This window comes from Bombina bombina, chromosome 2 (assembly GCF_027579735.1).
Source record: "Bombina bombina isolate aBomBom1 chromosome 2, aBomBom1.pri, whole genome shotgun sequence".
Taxonomy (NCBI): domain Eukaryota; kingdom Metazoa; phylum Chordata; class Amphibia; order Anura; family Bombinatoridae; genus Bombina; species Bombina bombina.
This window is the reverse complement of record NC_069500.1, coordinates 312,712,621-312,730,491: the sequence shown is the minus strand read 5'-3', so window position 1 is coordinate 312,730,491 and position 17,871 is coordinate 312,712,621. Positions and strand designations below refer to the sequence as shown.

Sequence of the window (17,871 nt, the reverse complement as noted above, 5' to 3'; positions counted from 1 at the left end):
TTACTACTAATAAAACATTCAGGTACTAACTACTTAAACAGGACATGCCAGCTTTCAAATTTATAGTCTGCTGGGCCTTAAAAGAATTACTCTCAGATGACCATACTACAAATTCACTGCATTCTATGCCAACGCAAGACAATGCCCTAGTGTCTCTGCATGTTTGTTAAAAAGGTTTTTAATGCATTCGATCTCCAGTAAGCTTTGCATGTTAATTAGATGTTTTGTTAATAGAAGTGGTTGATTCAAATAGAAAGCTGACGTTATTCAAGGCTTTAGATTGAATTCTCTTGAAAACACTGCATTTTTTAGGATTCTTATTAGTCTCTAACTGACGTATACATATTTCAAGAACATTATTTAAAAGGATTTGAAGAGAGAATTTTAAGTGGTAACATATTGGCCTTATTACCTTTGATACCTTTGTAAGTATGAAATGACAATAACAATTTACGTGTAAAATGAACCTTTTCAGTTCCAAAACTTGTAAATTAAATATTTGATGGCACATTATGGGTAAGATGGCATCCAGTGTGTTTTGTCTAGCACAAAATCAATGTTTCTTGCTAAAACATGTTGAAATGGTGTGGAGATAAAACCTAAGAGGCCAGTTTTGTGGGTTATCAAGTCCTGGATGAGCAGTCACAATTACTTTACCATCTTGTTTCTCTTTGGTTAACATTTCCAGAGTTAGTTTAATTATTGCTCGAGCACAATGCTTACTTCAACTTGTAATACGAGCGCTAGCTTCTGCTCGTTGCTTATCATTGAAAGTATAGATATATACAGTATATGCAATATGTTTTTTTTTTTTTTTTTTAAATATATTTTTTATTGAGGTTATGAAGGTGATACAACAGAAGCGAAATACCATGAGATATAGATATCTTCTTGTACAACAAACAGATATAAAATGATCACATCAAGAGTAATACATTGAATATAAATGGTTAGACGTCTTGAACCTCTATTTTATATTAGTTTAAATTCTGGAATGAATTCCTCCATGAAAACAAAGGGTTACTTTTGAACCCAACGGAGCTGATGAACACTGGTAGAGGAAATTAATATGAAGAGTGGTCACTTTTGGACCTAGTACTTAGGAAAGTGAGGTGGGAAAAGTCAGCAGGCCAGTGCTGCTTTAAAGAGATGAGAAGGGAGGGGAGAAGAGAAGATGAGAAAAAGGAAAGAACAGGAGGAATGGGGGGGGGGGGGAGGTTGGGCTCCTATTTAGAAATACATGTTATCTGTGGCTAAGGGAACGTATAGAGAAGTAAGGGGTTAGTGAAACTCAGCTAGGAGAGATATTATGAAGACAAATGGTTTGTGCTGGGTCTGGGGCTAAGGATATCTGTATTATCTGAGTGGGGGCTAGCTAAGTGTAATTATTAGTTATTAGATAATACTAGAGCACAAACTAGCATCTTGTTAATCTATGCTACATGCAACTCTGGGGGGATGTCTAATATCTAAAATGGGGGCTATAGTCAGTGACAGGGGGCTCTCTAATATAGGGTAAGTGATGGAGCTTTTTTATTAAGATATACTTTTTTTTTATGATTAGCTCTGAAGTAGGGGACAACTAAGGAGAAAGCTTATGTAGTGAACATGAGAGGAATTCTAAAGCAAATCCTAGTCTGCAGAATAATAGTTAGTGTCCTCATGTTAATTTGTTTAAGTACCATAGCTTCAATGACCAGGGTAAAGTCATAGTCATCATAATATAGTGTCTATAAACATAGTGTAGGTTCCATTTAACACTGTTTTTACATCCAAGATTCAAGATTCTTTTCAATTAAAGTACAATATTTCAGTTTAACAATATGTTGCAGTTAATATGAGAGGGGCATACAAATCCTATCTATAAAACTAAGACATCTCTATCCCATATGAACTAGGAGTAAGCTAACAGTGCAGTAATAGTGTATCCCAACAATGTTACTGTATACAAGATAATACAAAGCCTTGCAAAGAATCACAACTATGCATTAATTCTCAAGTTGCTGAGCCCACAGCCTACAAGGATGAATCATATAAACAGGAAACAGTCATTAATGAACCAACTAAGGCCCAGAGTTTTATAGGTATAGATGGTGGCGTTTAATCCATTCTAGGTATTGAGTAAGCAATTGAGAATAGTGTCAGAGTGATAATATGGTTCTATAATACAGCTAGAGCCTATGTCTGTGTCTCTGGGTAGGTGGCAGAGTCCTGATTAAAATAGTCTGCTGACCTGTGTTCCATCTCCCGCAAAGGCAAGACCAGTTCAGTGATCAGCTTCTATTTTACTCCCTGGGTCCCAGATCGTTGGCACAGATAGGGGAGAAGGGATCAACTTTTTTGCAGGCAGGGCCTTGGGGTGAAAACTATGTGCCTGGTGAAGTCTCCCGTACCAGATGGTGACTTTGGTGGGCTGCTGAGGTATGTCGCACCAGCTCTTAACACAGTGGGGGGTGATTTGCGCTGAGGTGCTTTCTCCAAAGAACTTGCTGTACGTAGCCTTGTGAACTGTGATATGTCCTAAATATGTTGCGCTCCACTTATCGCCAGGTTCCACTGCCGCAATGCATAGAGCTCCAGCATACACACTGTAGAAGGGATCGCTGGCCATCAGCCGTAAGCCATATACTTTCTGTGAGCCGGGGTGCCGCTCTTATCCTGAGAATGTGTAGAAAGGTTGTGAGGCATTATTCCGTTTACCAATGCCTGTCAGCTCTGCCATTTCCAAGCTGGGGCTTCCTGTATCTATCAGGCCTGTCTGACGATTCTCTTTTGAGGCTCGGGGTGGATCTTTTGTATGCTGCGACGAGTCCGGTTCCCCCAAGCCGGCTACCTCCTCTGACAGCACTGCAGGTTGAAGTGGGCTCATAGCAGCCCTCAATTCTGCGACAAGCCCTTGCTGATGCGAGTCCAGAGAGCGCATAAGTGTTTGCAGCGCTGAGATTACTTGTTCCTCCATTTAGAGATTAAGGTGATAGTGGTAATGAAGGAGTTGTATCTCTGACAGGAGAGAGAATGCGTGGATATCCCCAGGGATGTTGGCCTACCTCGTGGTGCGGTCTCAGTAATTAGTAGGCCTTTGGACAGTTATTGCAGGGATTGACCTGTATCAATGTCTCAGCACATGTAGCCTCTATTCTATTGTATATTAGGAGAAAGATAAAGGAATAGATTAATGCCAAACGTGCCCGAAATATATATATTAGTGATCAAACATTAGGAGCTCAGTTAAGGCATGTCTGGCTGCTTCGGCTGTTAGCTCCGCCCCCATATGGTTTTTTTAACACCCAATTTGTTATACAGTTTCTAGCAATAAAATTATTGCAACCTTGCAATGTAGTTTGTGCTACTACTCACAATAAGTGCTGCACTATTAATCTAGGCCTGAATGGGTCATTGTTGTTTTTTAAATACTAAGTAAAAACCACAAAAGATGGGAGCAGTCTACTCCAATGTGTACATGGAAATGGTGCAAGCAGTCACAAACAATAATATAGAAACATGAAATAGAAAGCTAGATCTAGCAATACAAGAATTGCAAGCTAATGTGTGACAGCACAACATTTTCACCTTCTATTATTCAATTAGAAAACTATATCACAGTTTTCACAATCATCACATAAAAAACAGCACATAAAATTATGCATTAAAAACAAACTGAGGACATACATTTGGCCACCATAAGAAAAAATATACAAGGCAAACACCTATCAGAAGTAAAATCCTATCTCATTTGCCAACAGGTACCCTTATATATGTATAGTATATACAGTCCGGATACTTAGGGGCCAAATGGCCCTGAATACCCCTGTTTCCACACAAGCCTTCAGGCTTGCCGGAAACATGAGTTAAGAAGCAGCAGTCTTAAGACCTCCTTAACTCGTCCCCCACCTCTGAGGCTGCGGACATAAATCTGCCCGATTGCATACAATCGGGTTGATTAACACCCCCTGCTAGCAGCCGATTGGCCATGAATCTGCAGGGGGCAGCATTGCACAAGCTTGTGCAATGTTAAATTCAGCGAAGTCTGACTCACATGATATACTACAGTGTATTATGTGCACCAGACTTTGATAAATCCCCTATGTGTTATTAACACCCTCCAGAAAAAAAACACATATATTAGAAGGCACCAAAGTTTATCTGTAGCAAATAGTGTCCATTCTTCTGCAAACTGTCTGCAATCTTAGTGTAACAATTGACGCTCTAGCAGTGGCTTATTTAGGTTTTGTGATGCCCTAGGCACTCATAATTCTGCGCCCCCCCCCCTAAGGTTTTAGGCCTTTTTTGGCCATAATATTTTATGGTCAGGGAGTAATGTGAATTTTTTTTTATGGCATTACCAAAATAAATGTTCACATACATACACACACACACAGTCGCAGACACATACTGTACGCTCACAGAGTTATACACATACAAATGTGCATGTTCACACACATACATATATATATATATATATATACATATATATACACATATATACACATATGCAGACATAGACATACACACTCACACCTATATATTGCTGCAAAATACATAACCCCAAATACAGATTTCTTGTAAGCTCTCTGAGAAAAACCTCCCAATATATACCTGTATAATACTTGTAAAATAGCTGTTTGCTTCTTACAAATATAGCCACAAAAAGTGCGCCCCCCTCCTAATCTGTTGCCCTAGGCAAGTACCTTGTTTGCCTAGGCCAAAATACGCCCCTGCGCTCTAGACAATTATTTGATTATAAGTCACTAGCGTGCTAGATACCAATCAACCACAGGTGGAAAACAAGTTTTCATCCTAAACAGTTACAATCGACTAAGTGCCTCCTTGGTCTGGATTACCACACCCCAGTGGGTCTCTCACACTTTCCACAGCACTGCTGACACAAGGGTTAATCTCCAGAATCCCCTATTCCTCCTTCAACGTCTGTATCTCCATCTCACTGCTGATAGTGAGAGGCACACCAGTTTAGAATGCTGATGTCCGAATGATAGACGATCCTTCACATGATCAACATACAGTGTTTTACCCCTCCCCTTTGTGGGCTGGTCGATGGTCTTTATATGAGTCAAACTTTAGCATGCAATTATTAAATTGCTAGTGCTTTCTTTCTTTTTGATGTTTACATTTCTAAATCTAAACTATTCAAATGCATTAAAAAAACTCTATAGGCTAATTTATTTTTAGATATTAGGTCCACATAATCCCCCTGAGACAGGTTAATTTCACAACAGTTTACTATCCTACACTTAGGACATAATTAAAACAAAATCTATGAAATGGTCAGATCTCAAGATGGATCATGTTTTGTTTGATATTATTGTTCTTATTTATAGAGTGTAGGAAATAAATCCTAAGACAAGGATGAGGCCCTGCTAATACTATGCCTGCTAATAAATTAAGATACCGTACTAGTGTTACACGAATCCACCAAATTAAACACAAAGGTCACATTTTACGTAACCCCCAAGCTTATTGGCAAAAGGTTTGCAGACTACTATAAATCTCTTTTATAATATTGAAAAGACAGCCTCAACGGCAGTTGTGCCTAGACCACACGTGCAGTCATTAATTAAATCCCTGAAATTACCTTCTCTTAATTCTGATCAACGAGAATCCCTAACTACTCCTATTTTGCTTGATGAGTTTACCTCTGTAATTAAGAAGCTTAAACCACTTAAAGCCCCAGGGACAGATGACTTTAACACCATATTCTACAAGACTTAAAATTCTGAACTCTCACCTGTTTTTTTTCACAATGCTTGTGAGAGCGGCTCTTTTGCTAGGGAGTTTTTGCGGGCCTCTATATTCACCATCCCTAAACCTGGGAAAGACCCTGATTTTTGTGAGAACTAGAGGTCCATTTTGTTAATCAATGTGGATATTAAGATATATTTTATAAATATTAGCTAACCATATAGCTCTCCTCTTACCCTTTTTGGTCTGTTCAGACCAAGTGGGAAAGGCAGATCCACCTTTCCCGTCGATCTGTATCTGCTGCACTTCTCTGCAAGTCCCTTCATTGGCTCCCGATTCACAGCAGAATTAAATTCAAAATTCTCACCCTTACATACAAAGCTCTCACCAATGCTGCTCCCCTCTACCTATCCTCTCTAATACACAAGTATACTCCAGCCTGTTCACTAAGATCCAACAATGACCTGCTCCTTGCATCTGCAACTATCACCTCCTCTCATGCTAGACTGCAGGAGTTCTGACGTGCAGCACCTACCCTCTGGAACACTTTCCCTCGTGCTGTCAGGCTTTGCCCTAATCTGTCTTCCTTTAAATGTTCCCTGAAGACTTTTCTGTTCAGGGAAGCCTACCACCCAACTCAATAATAAATTAACTTCACTTACCTAACATTTTCCTCATCTAACTCTGTATTAACATCTTTCCAAATCTTGCAGTCCTCACCTCCTGTGTTTGTAAATTTTGTCCTGTCTCTTACAAGTCTTGTATTGTTTTATTTAAATGAATTGTATCCATGGACAGCTCTGCAGAATATATTGGCGCTTCATAAATAAAGTATAATAATAATAATAATAATATAATAATATTCTTTTTTTTTTTTTTAAATATTTATTTTATTTGTATACCAGCAGGGTAGAACATTACAACATAAATGCAAATAAGCAAGAACACAGACATATTCTTTGTTTTTATGCCACGCAGGGCATCAAATCATACAATAAATTCAGAAATAGTTGACCTGCATATAAATACATTTGATAGTATCTCAGCAAACTAAACTATATTCACCCTGTTGGAATTTTTATCTTTTGACTTTGCATTCCTAACTCCTTACTATTTTCCATTGCATACCAACATACATACTTTTAAACCCTTTATTAATGAATCAAACATAGAGGAGGAAAACCCTATAATACTATATGAAAATATTCCAATTTTCCATTTTAACTTTAAATTATATATTTCTAATCGATGTGTTACTTGCATAGTTATGCTACATAATAAAAAGAGAGAGAAAAAAAAAAAAAGATACTCTGTCTTTGTGCGCTCTATCTCACCCCCAGCTGTCCCTCAGCACTCTCGTCCAACCAGTGTCTAGGGAAATGACCAGTGTATATATTAGTTTGTACATAAGCCAATTTCAATAGTGGCTTCACTAGTATTTTCTGAACAGAGATTTGTAGAGAACGTATACATAGTCTAACATAATTTGCTCTATCATACATTGTGTGAGTAAACTATTTTTAAGATGGGAAAAATTAGGGGCTGCTCTATCCTTCCAAGTTTTAAGGATCAAAGTACGGCCTATTAGTATAATTGTATTGATAAGTTTAAAGTTCTTCTGCACCCCCTGATACTTCGTCAGAAAAAATACCTCAATAGGTTTAATTGAATGGTCAAGATGCAGCTTCGCATTCATCCAAAACGTAACTTTATACCAAAACTGAGTAACTTTAGGACATCCCCAAAAACAATGAAATAGATCAGCATAAGGTAAACTACATCTGGTGCAATGTACTGAAGTTTTGTACCACCTAGATATAATTTCAGGCGTAAGATAACTCCGAAGACTGATGTTAATTTGAGACTCACCCCGGTAAGTTGATACCCAAGACTGTTCTATAATTTTGAAGCTATCTGTTATAGTATGTTCTTGAATATTTGGAAATTTGTTAGACCATTTTGTCGCCATATCCTTAATCTGCATATCTGAAGTCTTTTGGATGTATAATGTGTACAAAGGGGAAATTTTATATAGCCCTGCCCGGTAGCTATTAATTCTACACTGTGTGCAGAATTATTAGGCAAATGAGTATTTTGACCACATCATCCTCTTTATGCATGTTGTCTTACTCCAAGCTGTATAGGCTCGAAAGCCTGCTACCAATTAAGCATATTAGGTGATGTGCATCTCTGTAATGAGAAGGGGTGTGGTCTAATGACATCAACACCCTATATCAGGTGTGCATAATTATTAGGCAACTTCCTTTCCTTTGGCAAAATGGGTCAAAAGAAGGACTTGACAGGCTCAGAAAAGTTAAAAATAGTGAGATATCTTGCAGAGGGATGCAGCACTCTTAAAATTGCAAAGCTTCTGAAGCGTGATCATTAAACAATCAAGCGTTTCATTCAAAATAGTCAACAGGGTCGCAAGAAGCGTGTGGAAAAACCAAGGCGCAAAATAACTGCCCATGAACTGAGAAAAGTCAAGCGTGCAGCTGCCAAGATGCCACTTGCCACCAGTTTGGCCATATTTCAGAGCTGCAACATCACTGGAGTGCCCAAAAGCACAAGGTGTGCAATACTCAGAGACATGGCCAAGGTAAGAAAGGCTGAAAGACGACCACCACTGAACAAGACACACAAGCTGAAACGTCAAGACTGGGCCAAGAAATATCTCAAGACTGATTTTTCTAAGGTTTTATGGACTGATGAAATGAGAGTGAGTCTTGATGGGCCAGATGGATGGGCCCGTGGCTGGATTGGTAAAGGGCAGAGAGCTCCAGTCCGACTCAGACGCCAGCAAGGTGGAGGTGGAGTACTGGTTTGGGCTGGTATCATCAAAGATGAGCTTGTGGGGCCTTTTTGGGTTGAGGATGGAGTCAAGCTCAACTCCCAGTCCTACTGCCAGTTTCTGGAAGACACCTTCTTCAAGCAGTGGTACAGGAAGAAGTCTGCATCCTTCAAGAAAAACATGATTTTTATGCAGGACAATGCTCCATCACATGCGTCCAAGTACTCCACAGCGTGGCTGGCAAGAAAGGGTATAAAAGAAGAAAATCTAATGACATGGCCTCCTTGTTCACCTGATCTGAACCCCATTGAGAACCTGTGGTCCATCATCAAATGTGAGATTTACAAGGAGGGAAAACAGTACACCTCTCTGAACAGTGTCTGGGAGGCTGTGGTTGCTGCTGCACGCAATGTTGATGGTGAACAGATCAAAACACTGACAGAATCCATGGATGGCAGGCTTTTGAGTGTCCTTGCAAAGAAAGGTGGCTATATTGTCACTGATTTGTTTTTGTTTTGTTTTTGAATGTCAGAAATGTATATTTGTGAATGTTGAGATGTTATATTGGTTTCACTGGTAAAAATAAATAATTTGAATGGGTATATATTTGTTTTTTGTTAAGTTGCCTAATAATTATGCATAGTAATAGTCACCTGCACACACAGATATCCCCCTAAAATAGCTATAACTAAAAAGAAACTAAAAACTGCTTCCAAAACTATTCAGCTTTGATATTAATGAGTTTTTTTGGGTTCATTGAGAACATGGTTGTTGTTCAATAATAAAATTAATCCTCAAAAATACAACTTGCCTAATAATTCTGCACTCCCTGTATTATTAAGTTCACCCAAGGACCAATTCAAACCATATTTTTGAATCAATTCATTAATAAAATGTCTCACTTGCAGGTACGCAAAAAATTCACGTGCAGGTAGGTCAAATTCTGAGGCTATATTTGCATAGAAAATAAGTGATCCATCTGTATCTACTATTTGACGCAAGAACTTTAAATCTTTAGTCCCCCAATTCTGAAAGACCTTATTCGAAAGTCCGGGAATAAATTTGGATTCCCTATAATGGGTAAGAATTGAGAAACGTGCGCCGGAAGATCTAACTCGTTACATAATTTCTGCCACGCAGCAATAATGTTCCTAAAGGTACTTAAAAAAAAGATACTGGAAGGGAGGGCAGTTAAAGGACAATGTATGAGAGCTATAAGATTGAATGGGGAAATCAGAGCAGATTCCCAATTATATGATGAAATTTGTTCTTGCTTAGTAATCCAATCTATAGCAAATCTTGCCAGTATCACTATATTATAAGCTTGTATGTTAGGAAACACTAAACCAGCTGCTGATTTTAAATTCATAAGACGTTGGAAAGCTATACGCGGTTTAGATTTTTGCCATAAAAATTTCGAGCAAACTGTATTGAACCTCCTAATGTCGGCCTTATGTATTAATAATGGAATATTTTGGATAATATACAAAAATTTAGGGAACAATAGCATCTTAATCAGTGCTACCCAAGTTGATAGAGAAAAAGGTATAAAGTTTAAATTATACCAATCATCAGGATTGGTCGTCAATTTAAGACCCAAATAAGTAATTTGGGAAACTACAGTAAATGGATGGGAAATTCTATTTCGAGGCTTGTTATCCATCCAGAGAAGTTCTGATTTCAGCATATTTACCCTATAGCCTGAAAACGAACCGAATTTAGAGAAGATTTCCTGTAATATCGGTAAGGATTTTTGTAGCTCAGATAGAAATAATATAAGATCATCTGCATATAATAGAAGAATTATTTTCTGATCAGCTATTGTAATACCCTCCAATTCTTGCCGCAACAATATTGCCAAGGGTTCCAATGAGATATTAAATAACAAATGTGAGAGTGGGCATCCCTGACGGGTCCCTCTCCGTAACACAAATCATTTAGAGACCATATTATTAATAATAATTGAAGATGAGGGCGAATTATAAATTAACCGGATAAAGTTATTAAAGTGACCTGTCATCCCGAATTTTCCCAGAGAAACAAACAAATGATCCCAAGCCACCCGGTCGAAGGCCTTCTCCGCATCAACCGTAAGAATAGCTTTATCTATTACTGAAAAATGTCTCGTAAACCTGCTTTTATTCCAAAGTGTATCCAAGAGAAGCAACACTTTCCTAGTATTTTTCGTAGGATTCCGACCAGGCATGAATCCTGATTGGTTTTCGTGAATTACCTCACCGATATGCGGTTTAAGACGGTTCGCTAATATGGCTGACAACAGCTTATAATCGGTATTTAATACAGAGATAGGTCTGTACGAGCCGGGCAGCTCGGGATCCTTGCCCTTCTTTAATATTAGTGAAATGTTAGCAGCAGCAAAATATGGAGAGCATGTCGTACAATCAGAATAATAGTAATTAAATAGCTTGTTTAATAGGGGTACAATCTGAGACTGCAGAATTTTATAAAATTCCGCAGGTAAAGCGTCTGGTCCAGCTGCTTTATTCAATTTGGCATTTTTAATAGCCATCACAATCTCATTCTCTGTAATTGGGGCGTTAATTTCTTCCATTATAGCCCGCGAAAATCGAGGAGTCTGAATCTTATTCCAGAAATCCTCCTTATTGATGGAATTCGGCTTTTCGTTTTTATATAAATTAGTGAAATAATCAAAAAATATTTTCTCAATGTCACTTTGATTAGTATATCTGTCTGCACCCTGTCTGATTGCCGGTATAGCGTTTTTAGAGATAACTTTGGTAATTCTAGATAGAAATTTCGCGGATCTACCCATATATCCACCATATATAGCCTTAATTCTAAAATCTTCTTGAATAGTATCCTGTTTTAGTTGTGTTTTGGCTTTAATATATAGACTCCAGCGAAAGTTATTTGGATTCGCTATATACCCTCTAAAGGCATTTTTAACCTGATTGGCTAATTGAATTTTAATACGATTATTTTTTTTCTTTAGATAACACATGTGCGACTTGATCTCTCTGCACAAAACGCCTTTAGCCGACTCCCAATATACTTCTATTTTATCACGGTAGTCTATATTATTATTGCAAAATTCTGTAAATGTGTTATTTAACCATTTTTGAAAATTAACGTTATTAATTAGGTGCTTAGGGAAGTAGATATGATTGTTCCGTGTTCTTGTCAGATTAGAGTTACATTTTAAGGATATGGCGGCGTGATCTGATATGACTATATCATCTATCCCTGTTTCCCAGGATAAATTAAGTAATGATTCAGATATAAGGAAATAATCTATTCTGGCCAATGACCGGTGTGATTTGGACATACAGGTATATAATCGTATATCTGGATTATGAACTCTCCAGATGTCCACTAAACCCAAATGGAAAAGAAACTTTTGTAGTATCCGTACTTTCCTATCTCTTACACATATTGATGTTTTATTAGATCTATCCAATGTAGAGTCTACAATTAGATTAAAGTCACCAGCTACAATTAGATTTTTGCCTATATAACCATGCAATTTAACCGTAAGTTTCCGCCAAAATTCCTGATCCACCTCATTAGGTCCATATACATTACATAAGATATATTGAATTCTGTTAATAGTTATTTCTAAAATTAAAAATTGCCCTTCCGGGTCTAATATTGTTTTATCAATACAATAATCTAATCTTTTATTAAAAAGAACAGCAACTCCTCTCCTTCTGGCCTCATAGGAGGTGGCAATAACCTCCCCAACCCATTTAGTTTTAAGTTTTGGAATCTCAATCGATTTCAGGTGGGTTTCCTGGAGAAACGCATTGTCTGGCTTAAATGTACTTAATAATAATAATAGACTAAATTAATAGCCGGTATGGAACAACAAAAGAAATTGGGGGCAGCCACGGGGGAGGGTGAGAAGAGCGCGAGAAGAGAGAGAAAAAAATAATAATAATATTATTAACAGAGAAGGTTCAGATAATACCAGGTGCCTACTTAACATTTTCCTTGAGTCTACTAGACTTTAAAGGCCCATATTTATCAAGCTCCATATGGAGCTTGATTGCCGCGTTTCTGGTCTAAAGACCACTGCTCCATAACCCTGTCCGCCTGCTCTGAGCAGGCGGATAGGAATCGCCGGAAATCAACCACGATCGAGTACGATCAGGTTGATTGACACCTCCCTGCTGGTGGCTGATTGGCCGCGAGTCAGCAGGAGGTGGCATTGCACCAGCAGCTCTTGTGAGCTGCTGGTGCAATGTTAAATGTGGAGAGCGTATTGCTCTCCGCATTTAGCAAGGTATTGCGGACCTGATCCGCACTGTCGGATCGGGTCCGCAAGACCTTTGATAAATAGGGGCCAAAATATCTTTCTCTGTGATCTCTTTATACGCTAAGATGGCCTTTGACCGAATATGATGGGACTAATTATGGGAGGTAAAGGAGGCTTTTCAATGTCCTTATGAAATGCAACAGGCGATCAAAGCCCTTTACTCTGCCCCTACTGCCTATGTAAAAGGGCTAGGCTTCTGTTCATCAACATTCCGATTTCTTATGGCATTCAGCAGGGATGCCCCTTGTCACCCCTATTTTTTGACCTTGCCTTTAGAAGAAAGTATTCGGATAAACCAGAAAAAAGATGGCACCACACTCTTCAATACTAATCACAAAATTTGCACTATTTGCTGATGATATTTGCTTGACATATTAACAAAATTTGGAGAATTATCCTTAAATATGTTAAATTACCCTAAAACCTTAACTTTTCTATGGGAATTCCAACATAACTATACCCAGTGTTTATCTCCAATAATATCTCTAAAGTGATTCATTATAACTATACCACACTCCTACATAAACTAAGACAACTTAGAAATAGCCATTTCTTTTTTGGCTGCTTACTATGTTGAGTTCAGCTAAGTCTTTGTGATGCCATGTGTTTTTATGCTTAACTTGAATATATTTTCTATGTTTTAACCTTTACTGGAGCCTGCATCGTCTTGGAACAAAGTATAACCTTTTTTGTCTTAACTTAGAAATAAATCAAACTTCACAATGATGTCATGGTTAGGCAGTATTACTGCACTGAAATTTAGCTTTCTCCCAAAACTTACTTACCCTTTTAGATGCCTCCCTATCCGCCTACCTAGATACCTACTTATTATATTTGGCAGGGGTGAGGTTCAAGAATTGCACATAGAACCTACAATACCCAGTTTTAACGTGGAGGAGTTGCTTCCCCATCAGTTTGCAGATATTACGAAGCAGCTATGCTCACACATCTCTCAATGGGTAATAACACAACAGGCTTGTAGGTGGAGAGGTATTTTTAGTAGATCTAATCTGGGACCCACCTTATTACTGTAGGAACCTAGTAATAGCTAATACCATAATATTGGAATGCTTTGGTATGTGGAATAGAATCAGACATTTCCCAGGTGTAGCACCACATCCTTCTTCTGTCTACCTAGGCCTATTTGTTGGCCTTCCTTAATCTCACCCCAATGTGGTGTCAAATTGTTGTCTCCATAGTTTCAGATTTGACCACTCAAGACCAATACTTTTTTTAATTTTTGAATATACTCGTCTTCAGAATTTTCTGCATATTTGGGTATTTGACCCCCAAATCAAATAGAGAAAAGACGATTTGGTGCACAGATGGGAGACTCTAAAAACCTTTATCTTTCCATTATAACTTTATGGAGGGTGCTATCCCACCCAATTAAGCTGCCCCTTACTTGCATGGGATCATATCTTGGGACAAAAGTCCACCACCAAAACGAAGAATGCCCTTCCTTTCGTTACTTTATATGAAACATATTATAAAATCTTAGCACACTGGTATTTTACTCCCCTTAGACTCTTTAAAATAAATAATGTTATGTCACCCTTATGCTGAAGAAAATGTGGATTAGTGGGGGATTCTATTCATATTTGATGGGCCTGCCCCAAATTAAAGACCCTATGGGATTTTAGCTTATCCACCTTATCCCAATTCCACATTAAGCTCTCTAAAACCCCAGAAGCAGCTCTACTGCATTTAGGTGCACAATCCCTCCCTAAGCACCAAGGTTATTTTTGTGTATATTTATTAACAATAGTCAAACTGGCTATTGCCAGATCATTGAAAAGTAATACTCCTCCAACTTGGGCCACAGTACTTAACATCATGAATTATATTTACAGCATAGAAAGATAAGCCTAGTTACTATTGACAATATAACCTTGTTTGAGCTAACTTGGGCTGATTGGATGTCTTTATATTGACCTAATTGGAATCCCCCCGCCAATTAATTATGTAGCTATGCCTGTGCTTTTCTTTTAAAAGGGGAAGGAGAGGGAGAGAGAGAAAGGGAAGAGGGAGAAAAGAAGAAGGAAAGGGAAAGTGAAAAAAAGAAAAGAAAAAGAGCTTGGAATTTCTATTGACGAGCAGGGATGTGGTCTTGAAAGTTATGTGAATGTATTTTTTTTTCTTTCCATTTTACTTAGTTCTTTTATTCAGTTAACTGATGTTATTGTGCCACTTAAAAAGTTTGTTCTCTTATCTCATCTACAGGTTTTACAGTTATTCCATGGACATCTGGAAACTTATGATGCTAAGTGTCATCTCAGTATCTTATTGAGATGTAATAAGTTGTGATGTCCTCATGATTTATATTTTGCTATGTTAATTTAACCATAAGGGAAGACTTACTTGTCAATATTCCTCTTTTCTGACTTAAATAAAATTATTAAAAATCAAAAAACAAAACAAAAAACTATAAAAGCAAAAGGGACTCTTAGCCATTTGTCTCCAATAATTGTTACCTTGTATTTTAAGCTATGTTTATAGCATTGCAAAATCTGTTGGCAAATAACTGATAGTAATAAAGCGATGCTTATAAATAAAAAATAATATTCAGCATAAAATTCTTCTGAAACATTTTGCAAAGGTTCAAATGCAGATGAGAAACATTTTATCACTGGGAAGGTTTGTTTAAGATATGCATTTTTTTCAAAGCAGGCAGGCCTTGAGATGCAGCGTATAACACAAATGTGCTATCTCAAAATTCTTGTATAGAATGGTGTGTTAAAAATGGCTTATTTCTATTTCTATACCATTGCTACATTTTCCGTTTGCCTTAAAATATTTAACATTTATTATTTTCATTATTTTTTATTGTTTTGGATGATGGAAGTTTGTAATGCAGGGTCATGTGATTTGTTCCCAGGTGATGTAGGGAAGGTCAAGATTCCAGTTGCTTACACCTGCAAAAATGTATAGATGATACAATTTGTTATACAATAGAGTCAGATTAGTGAATGAGTATGCTTTTGGTGTGCTCAGGGACAAATACTGTAAAAATGGTTTTCTCTTAATGTGGTTCCAGTGTTTTGTTATACCAATTGCAGAGTATAAAATGTATGGGACATTTCTCTTTTAGTCGGCATAGAAAATAAGGAACTTCATGACAGAGAGTGAGATACACACATTGTCATGTGAGATACATATCATAACGCTACTTGTAATGCTGTCAGCATATTTTAAAATACAGATCACATTCTGTATGTGATTCATTATCATTAGTTTACACAAAATATTACAAAGAAGGAACCTCGTGACAGAGGAGTCATGTAGATAAAAAGGGTATTCAAGCAAACATATTTTCATCATTTAGCCAATAAAAACCTCTAATTTAGTGCATATGTTTATAAAAAAAGATATTTAACATGACAATATATAGCTTCTTATAAGACAGATTTATAATACAAATTATACATGTATTTTAAACCTATTATATACCATTAAATGTAAAACTTATGTGAAAGAATATTAAAGAAATTAGTTAATAAAAACCCTTCTAGGTGTATCCTTTTGTAAATACTTTTTGTCTTATATTTATCTCTCACATTCATTCCTTCTGTCTGTATCTCTCTCTGCTTGTTTATCTGTCTGTCTGTCTGTCCTTCTGGGCAAATTTTAAGTGACTTTTGCCTCTCTGAGTGCCTGTATCTCCCTCTGCCAACATCACTATTCCTATCAGCCTCCTTTGTCATTTATTTTTAAAACACAATTAAATAAAAAGAAAGAAAAAACAGAAATATGTACACATTTTTAAATAAAATAAGGTGCTTGTGCAATGTGGTAAGTGGTTTTGGTCTATTTCTGTGTATGTTTGTTTATCATATGTAAATATGGGGGGGGGGCGGAGACCCACAATCCCACTGAGCTAGATTCATGGACAGTTATTAAGCTAATGAGGAGCCTTGTTGTAAATGCGAGATTAGGTTAGAAATTCATTAAAGATTATTTCACCAATTTTTTTTAATAAGTAGTTGTAGTAATCTCACAAAACTCAGGGAAAAAATGGTTTTGTAAATGTTCACAACTAAAAAATTTTTGCATGTCACTTATTTTTAGGGTAAAGTAGTCTTGATGGATAAAATGAGAACTGCCTCAGAAACCGCATAGACACAAATGAGTGGCTGACTTGGGCATTCCAGTGAGTTTTAGAGGTGTGTCTATTTTTTTTATATTTTTTGTTACCTAAACCTCATTGTTTATGGAGAATTTATAAAGATGTGATTGACTGCACACGTGAAGTATCTTTCCTTATGGTCGTCTCTCCTTTGCCTCATTTTGTTTTTTCTTTCACTGTTTGCAAGTTTTCTTGTGTGCATGTGTAAGAGCGAATTGTTTTATAGAAGGTTTATCTTTCATTTTAATTAGCTTGTTTAGCAATGTTTTGTAGGTGTATTTGTGATTCTGGTATCCTTGACAGTAAAACGCATTCTATGCATTGAGAGGTGAACTGTAATGAGATAGAAGCTCTTTCATTGGTTAGAATGAAGCTGGTCTTGCAACTCACAACCATGATGAGAGGCCAGTACAAGCCTTTGTGAATTCAACAGTTGTAATGTTGTGGTAGATAGATTTAATTGAAATATTAGTTGCAATATAACTTGCCTGTCTAGACTCCATTACAACTATGTAGCTGAAATGCTTACGCTGAAAAGGTTCATATAGGGCGTAAAATAAGGTTGATTTTGTAATGGTGAGTTGTTCTCCAATTTATTGTGTACAAAATTTGCAATAATGGCTTCTACATCTCCGTTGTCATGCATTTCCCAAGTAAGTCAGTCATAAAACTACTGGAAGCTTGAAAGTTTTGCAAAGCATCTTGGGGGTCTTTTTAAATCAATTAAGTGGTTTAAATAAAAGATAGCATGAAGCAAAAATACAAAAAAACAAAAAGACTGGAGCTGCTTAGAATATTTCTCATGGCCTTATGAACATAGGTCATAATTTCCCAAGAACAGAATCAAAAAGAAGGTTCAGAGGGTATTTTGCCTGGGAAATCATGTCACCAAGAGAGTGCAGCTGTGGCACCTGTATCAGAAACATCCACCTCTATAATGAAAACAATGCTGGTGTCTAA

General features: G+C 37.2%; 1 long non-coding RNA gene across 1 annotated transcript in view; it reads left to right on the top strand.

Moving 5' to 3' along the window:
* The window catches only part of LOC128648781 (uncharacterized), a 98,455-nt gene extending 81,527 nt beyond the window's left edge, over window positions 1–16,928 (top strand). Inside the window, exon 3 of the long non-coding RNA XR_008400625.1 lies at window positions 16,854–16,928. This is a non-coding gene — a long non-coding RNA (uncharacterized LOC128648781). The remainder of the gene's footprint in view (window positions 1–16,853) is intronic.
* The last annotated feature ends 943 nt before the right edge of the window (window positions 16,929–17,871 follow it).